The sequence below is a fragment of the Ambystoma mexicanum genome, chromosome 3p (assembly GCF_040938575.1).
Source record: "Ambystoma mexicanum isolate Mex_15411 chromosome 3p, UKY_AmexF1_1, whole genome shotgun sequence".
NCBI lineage: Eukaryota > Metazoa > Chordata > Amphibia > Caudata > Ambystomatidae > Ambystoma > Ambystoma mexicanum.
Window position 1 is genome coordinate 1,081,489,019 of NC_090925.1, and position 7,901 is coordinate 1,081,496,919.

The 7,901-nt window shown below is 47.2% G+C and overlaps 1 protein-coding gene across 2 annotated transcripts in view; it reads right to left on the reverse strand.

Moving 5' to 3' along the window:
* TCERG1 (transcription elongation regulator 1) overlaps positions 1-2,992 on the reverse strand; it is a 1,289,229-nt gene extending 1,286,237 nt beyond the window's left edge. For both annotated transcript variants that reach the window (XM_069652440.1, XM_069652439.1), the window contains exon 1: positions 2,911-2,992. The gene's annotated coding sequence lies outside the window, so the exon portion shown is untranslated. The remainder of the gene's footprint in view (positions 1-2,910) is intronic.
* Between the last annotated feature and the right edge of the window lie 4,909 nt (positions 2,993-7,901).

The window sequence follows — 7,901 nt, forward strand, 5'->3', positions numbered from 1 at the left end:
TGGTAGCATCATTTACACATTACCCGATCTTATTTGTGGAAGGGGTTCTAGACAGAAGCAAGCAGACCAGATAGAGCAAGCATATTTTAAAGTCTGCTCATTTGACCAAAACATAACGGTTTGATTTTTTGCAAAATTCAAAGCTTTTTCTGCACGTTTTTCTAAATAATTTCACAAACCTGTGCTTTGTAAACATTTAAATCTTTTAGATACAAAAGAGAAACCTAGATTAAATCTTTTAAATCACACCAGTTAGTTTGCGGGTACTTATATACTTCCCTCGATGATGGAGACAATGAAGCTAGAATCATTCCCAAATTGCATAATATGCTCCTATAACATTTTATTTTTAAAAATTGCAGTGTTTGGTAAGAACTGGAAAAGAAAGTGTTACAGTGCAGAAATTGCAGAGTCGGTACAAATCTTAGCTTCAGGTCTTAACCAATGTGTGATCCTGGGCATCACATGTAATCTTGTACTGCCTAACCTGTAAAAATTGCCAGTCACTAAACTGTTTTTTTTTTTTTAATGGCGGAAATGGGAAGGGGCGGCTCACAGGAGCACAAAATTGTCTCGGGCACCAATGAAAAAGTGGCCCAACCCTGCAAATGGCAATTCCTTCCTTTGGTGACAGACTGTTTCAAAAGTACCCAAGGGTTTTTTTTTCTTAAAATGAAAGGAAATTGTGATATTTAAAGAATATTTATTCAGCAACAATGGTCAAAACAACTAGCAGTGAAGTAACGCGTCAAACTGGCCCGCGTTGGCCAAAAAAGTGGACCATTTTGACCCAGAAAACTGGGCCACGCTACCATTTTTGGTTCAGGCATTGCCCTATATAGGCCAATCCGAGCATGGCAGCTCAACCATAATGGGCGAAGGGGGAAGTCAATCCAGTGGCCCCTTCACCCATTATGGAGGCGCCAGCCCAGTGAAGCACTGAGCACTCCCCCCAGCTGCTTTTCCTGCACCACCTCGCGCATACGGACAGAGCAGCCTGGAGCCGGGTGTTTCAGTACCGACACGCATGTGCAGGAATCTCTCCTTCTGAGGCGCTGTGGAGACCAGGTGACAGGGACGGCATTTTTTTACTGGACATCCATCATAGATGCCCCGAACAAAAATATCATGCCTGTCTCCCACCCCCACGCCAATGGAGAACTGTTTGGCTTTTTACCCACTTTTAGTATGCTCTAAAATGCAAAATGTTAACCCATTATTTTAAACAAATTCATGGGGACAACTCCCCCCATACCTTCATTGATTGGTTCAGGCTTCCTCGCTCGCTATGGCATATCTGGGAGAAATATGTATGCCCCGTCACTTTACAAAATGTACTAGTTGCCACTGCCCCTGGGACTGTCCTGGAGCAGGGGGGGGTAGGGGGGGGGAAGAGCCCTGGGACTGATTGGCAGGAATCATGGGATAGTAGTGGGAGAAGGATGGGGAGAACCCAGGGTCTATGGTGGGGAGGGGAGGGGCCAGGGACTGGGAAAAAAGGTCAAAACAACTAGCTGCATAGTGAAGTAACGCGTCAAACTGGCCCGCGTTGGCCAAAAAAGTGGTCCATTTTGACCCAGAAAACTGGGCCACGCAGTTTTATAGCCATTTCGACATACTGTCCATTTGGCATTTTTGGGGGTGCTTGGCCTGCCCATATTTTGCTACATGGGGGGGGGGGCAAGGTCTAAAATGTGACCACTGGTCTATAGTGTTGCTTAATCTCTAATAATAGTGGGCATTGATATATTGCATACCACAACCACTTGTTTTTTTTTGCTCTAATGGCACCACTTCTTGAAAACCATATCCCCTCTTCTAATCTGTCAGTCTGGAAATGGACACAACCTGGTAGGTTCTAATTTTCATCCGCTATCTATTATGGTATGTATACCGTTCTCCTTGCTTCCAATTGATCTCCTGTATCCATTCATGAGAACTTTTCCATTCTTTGAGACAGCTAATGTGAGTGTTCTGTCTATTCTGGGTTATGTGTGCACTCTTCATATGGTCCTGTATTAATAATTTAGGCCATTTACCTTCCTTGTAGATGCTATTGATAGTGTCCTGCATCTATGTTAGAGCACATTCGTCGTGGACTGCTAACGTTGGCCCTGAAATGCTGCTTGTTTATCATTCGGATTACAGCAAGAATGAAGAGGGTAAATTGACTCAAAGGAAGAAACCATTCATATTTTGATCTATGGCAGGTAGCATATCAAGTATGGACTGTGATCACAGGGGTGCAACCAGATAGTCTGGATCACTTAATTCCTTTGGTGAAAGGGGTGCCCCAAATGTGTCTATGCCCCGGACCACAAAAGAGCTTAAAATGGCCCCTATAGCCAGGAGCTGCTTTTAGCTCATTCTTATCTAATCTTAATTTCGATCCCTATCGAGGACTTCTAGAAAATCCGATTTTCGTTGCAAATAAAAGTTGCGTTTTTATATTTGGTGCAATGTAACAAGCAGCCCGTCTTTGAGGTCATTGAGCCAATCCTTCCTTCCGCCGGTCACTAGGACTGCCCCTCTCCAACTTAACTGCATTCGGGAATACTGCACTTGATCATAAGTGCATGCCAGCAATGGATTTGCTAGGTTTCCCTAGCTCCCACACCTCCGAAAAAGGTCCGTGTTAAGAGTAACTAAGGTGCTGGGGAGGTTGATGACTCCCAACTCCCTCTCGCCCCACAGCAGACGGAAAAACTACACCCTATAATGGGTTAGGAAACCCGTTCCGAAAGACACCAGAAGCCCCGGCCAATAACTCCAGATCACATTGGCGGACCTAGCACCAGCTACTGCTGCCTTACACCGTTCTCAACACTGGGGTTTGGGTGTCTCGGTGAACGAGAGACGTTGGCAACTTCCAGAAATAAAGAGGCGCCTGCATAAGTGCCGGAATCTTACCGATCACCGGCAAAGGGTCCGGCGTGCTGATTAGGCCTGCGATGAGCCTCCTCCGCCTCCTTCTTCCTCCTCAACTCCGGGAACGTCTAATGGTTGGCCAGACACAGCAAAAGAAACGGCACAGAACGGACCAATCGCTACGCACGCACATAATACGTATAGAGCGCGACGGGCCCATAATAGACTTACCCGGAGAGGAAAGATGCCGTCAGTGTGCCTATGAAAGCCTCGTTGATCTGGTTGCCCCGACTTTAGATGGTTGGCCCAGCGACACTGAAATTCACACTAGTGATGCACGGCGGCACATGCCATCGTTCACGTCACTTATCTTGCTGGCCAACCAAAGGCTTACTCGAAAATAACTGCGTGAGAGTTGACAAGGAGCTTGACCCCACCGAGTGTATGAAAAAAGGGACTGATAGCTTAGTTCATAGAAAATGCGAGCTAGGGAGGACATACATGCCCACAGAAAATTGTGTTTTTCTTGCATTTCATTTTTTTCGATACAGCCAGCTAAATTGAGTAAACGTGGTTACCTTTCGCAATAATTATTCAGTTACTTGCTGGTAATTTTCATAACTCCTAATCGTATTCTTCCTCGTCACAGTACTGAACTTTGAGGTGTCAGGAATCCATTCTATCGTATTTACTATTAGGACTAGGAGTAGTTAAGATTACTAAGGAGCTGGCTTATTACCTTTTTGTATAATTATGAAATGATGCACAGGAGGCTGGATAGCTGCAGATGATGTTTCTTTATTCAAACGTGAAACATCAACTCATGTAACAACAAGAGGGCAACAGGCCCTTAAACTCGGGTGCAGCTGGTGTGAGTCTTTAGTCTCTATTAAGGCTCTCAGGCCAGTCCAATGGAGGAGCACACAGGAGCCGATGTTGCTCTGTGCCTTCACTCCCAGCATCTGCCGCGCGCAAAGCGCGGGAAATGTATTTCCCTTTCCGACCGAGATCTTGCGAGGCCGGGAGGTCTCGTGATATCTCTACACACCTCCCTCTGATAATGCAAAACAGGTTATTACATAGCTCTCAACCATTTGTGTCACAAAGGCGGGTGAAATCACCCGATTTTGTTTTTGGCGGGTGAGACGCCCATTGGAATGAATGGGCCTGCAGGAGGCTTGGCGGGTGAGTCAGCCCTTTACAAGGCATGTGACACCCGCCAAAAGCGTGTGAGATGAGAGCTATGTTATTACAGGACATAGTCATTGTATCTCACCGGTCTTCTGTGTTCCCTTCTCGGCCGGTCACCTCTCTCGCTATGGGCATCCTGCTTGTGGTCATCTTCTTGCTGTACTGTGGGTGCATCTGCTTCAATTTCATTTTCTGCGACTTCTGTCTGTCTCTGGCTCTCGTTCTCTCTCTCTCTCTCTCATTGTCCATTACCTCCTCGGTTTCGGGTCTTTCATGGGTCTTTTCTCTCTCTTGCCTCTTTTCAAACATGGCTACTCCCTCCATGTACCTGGTGCGCCCGTCTTCGGTGCGGATGTGGTTGGTTCCTCTGTGAACCACTTTTACAGGTCTGCTGAACCTTGAGCCCGTCATTTGATCCTTGGTCGGCAAACGTATTTTGATATAATCTCCTTCTTTTACGTCTGACCCTTGTTTTGTACTTCTTCTGTCGCTCCACATTTTCATGCGTGCTTTGCTGTTCTCTATTCTCCACACCACTTCCGACATGTCTACTTCCTCATCTTCTCTTACTCTGGCCATCCATGGTGGCACTAGTGTGGAGACTGCTTTCTTCCCTCTCAACATGCGAAAAGGGGAGATTTGGGTGATCCCGTTGGGAGTCAGTCTGTGAGCTGCGATGGCCTCTTTGGTCGTTTTGAGGGGATCCATTCCCGAGGCGGTCGCTATTTGGATGGCTCCCTTAATAAACCTGTTGGCCCTCTCCACGAGCCCATTGGCTTCTGGTGTATATTGTGCTTCTTCAGGAACAGTTCCATGTCTCTGGATGTTAGTTGTACCCCATTGTCTGTCACTAACTCATTAGGTAGCCCTTCCTTCTGGAAGATGGCAGTGAGGACTTCTATTACGTTGGGGACAAACTCGGCCTCGACCCACTTTGATAAGTAGTCCCCTAGCACTATGCCATAGCAATGTTCGGGCACCATTGCTTCCAATGGTCCTATAAAGTCCAGGCCCACTTTTGACTACACCGCTTCAGGGGTTTCTGTGGGAATCATGGGCGCTTGTCTGATCTTTAGGCGCTTATCACTGTTGAGACACTCATGGCATCTCTCAATCATAGTACGGATCTCCTGATCCATGGACGGCCACCAGTAGGCTTCCCTCACTCTACGACGTGTCATGGTGTTCCCCAAATGGCCTGCATGAGCTCTGCACAGGATGGTTTTCCTCATGCCTGTGGGCGGAATCACCTGGTCAGTCTTCATAATTATGCCGTCAGCCTCCGAGATTTCATCTGCCACTTTCCAATATGGTCTCATTCCTTCTGGCACTGCCCTTTCATCTGGCTATCCGTTCTTGACCCATTCTCTAATTCTCACCATGGTGGGGTCATTTCTGTCTTCTTCCATCCAATGTCTCTCACTTAGCTCTAGGTAGTCTGGGGCCTTGAGATCTGTGATGGATGCTACAATGCATTCTTCTTGCAAGAAGGTAGTGGCATTGTCCTTGCCTTTTGGTAATCTTGACATGCAGTCCACCTGCAAATTCTTCCACCCCGAGATGTGTTGTACCTTGAAAGTATATTCTTGCAGTTTGGCTGCTATACGTGCTAATCTGAGTGTCAAAACTTTGGTGCCGCCTGGGCTGAGCATATGGATGAGAGGCTTGTGGTCTGTGACTAACTTGAACTTTGTGCCCCACACATATGTCCTGAAATGTTCCACAGCCCATGCACACGCCAGCATCTCCTTCTCGATGGTGGAGTAGTTTTGTTTGGCCGATGATAGGGCTTTAGAGGCAAATGCTACCACATGTTCCGTGTTGCCCTTATTCTGGGTGAGAACAGCTTCTAATTCATATGCGCTGGCGTCCGTAGTGATGACTGTACTCCAGTCTGGGTTGAACGGTTGCAGGCACGGCGCTTCCACTATGTGTCATTTGATGCTTTCCACCTCTTTCTTCTGGGCTTCTTGCCACATGTACTGTGATCCTTTTTTGAGAGGCTCGCGGAGCGGCGCTGAGGTTTCAGAGAATTTGGGGATGAATTTGGCATAATATTCCGCCAGCCCGAGGAATGACCTCACTTCGTCTTTGTTGGTGGGTTCGGGAGCTTTAATTATAGCCTGTAGTAGGTTTTGCTTGGGACTTATACCTTGCTCTGACATCTTGTAACCCAAATACTCAACTTCTTGCGCCTTGAATATGCATTTTTCATAACTTAATCTTACTCCCGCTTCTTGAAGTTTGGTGAGGACTGTTTTCAATGTGGCATCATTTGTCTGCTCGTCTGCTGCGTATACCAGGATGTCATCCTGGAAGTAGGACACGTTCCTGCCGTTCCGAAGTAGGGCGTCCATCATGCGTTGAAACGCTGAGGCTGCGGATGATAGGCCAAACGGCATCTTTGTGAATTGATAAGTGCCAAACGGAGTGATGAAAGCAGTCAGTGGCTTAGACTCCTTCTGTAGTTGTATTTGATGATACACATTGCTCATGTCCAACTTCGAGAACACTCTGGCCTCCTTAATCATGAGGATTAAAATGTTGATGCTCGGCAAGGGGTAGCTGTCCGTGATTATTTCCAGATTTAAACTGCGGAGATCGATGCATACCCTTAGCTCTTGTGAATTCTGTTTTTTTATGAGTACCACTGGGCTCAGCCACTCTGATGCTTCAATTTCCTCAATGGTGCCATCTTTCTTCATTCTGTCCAATTGGCTTCTGAGTGTGTCTCTTGCGGTTACCGGTACTGGTCTTACCCTGTGTTTGACCGGGACTGCGTTGGTCTTAAGTAGTATTTTGTGGACGAAGCCCTTGATGGGTCCTGGCTCTTCCAAAATTGTTTTGGATAATCTCCTCTTGCTACTGGCGCTCCTCTCAAACTGACTGACAGTACTTGGTCCTCTGTGCTGGGGTCCAGCTTAATTTTCAGTTTCGCCTGGTCATCCCACCCTAGCACTGCTGGGCCTTCTTGACTAAAGTAAACGTTTGTGGTAGTCTCTCTTCCTTTGAACTCCACTTTACCTTTAATGTAACCAAGCAGGTCTACTGACGCGCCACCGAAGACTGTAGGCCTGTGCCGCGTGCTGAGCACTTGGACCGTCTCTGTTCCCATCATCTCCTTGTAAGTGCGCAGCAGTATTATGGTGAGGTCAGAGCCCGAGTCGGCCATGACTCTTGTTTCCAATCCATTGATTCTGATAGCGCAGTGGGGCTTTTCTCTTCTGGCCCGTGGGCTGTTCACCATTTTGACAGTAGGTCTCCCTTCATCCTCAGAGGATGATTACCTCTCTGTATTGTGTTCAGCGTTGACGCTGGTGACTTTTTTGTTTTGCCATCGGCATACAGTTGAAAAATGTCCAATCTTTTTGCACACTGAGCATTCCTTGTCCCTTGCCGGGCACTCTTTATCAAAATCTAAGTGTTTCGTGCTGGCGCACCTGTGGCATTTTAACGGTTCTTTCCTCACCCATTTCCCTTCTCTTGCGTCGAGGACCGGCCTCTCCTTCTTTGGGCGGAAAGCTACTGCTTGCACTTCGGCTGGGCTGTGCCCGCTTGCTTATTCTTTCCTTCTACCTGCCGTCTCCTCCACTGCTCTCGCTATTTCAATTGCTTTTCCAGCTGCAGTTCTTTCTCTAGAATGAACTTGTCTTGCACCTTCCTGCTGTTGGTATGAACCACCAGCATGTCATAGATCAGACCTTCCGTGTTGTTTCCAAAGTTGCATAGCGCCGCCAATTCGCGCAGTTTGGTAACACAGTCATCCACTGGTTCTGACGCCTCCTGTTTGCGGCTGTAAAACCGTATCCTGTGTAGGACGGTATTCTCCTTGCTGGCAAACC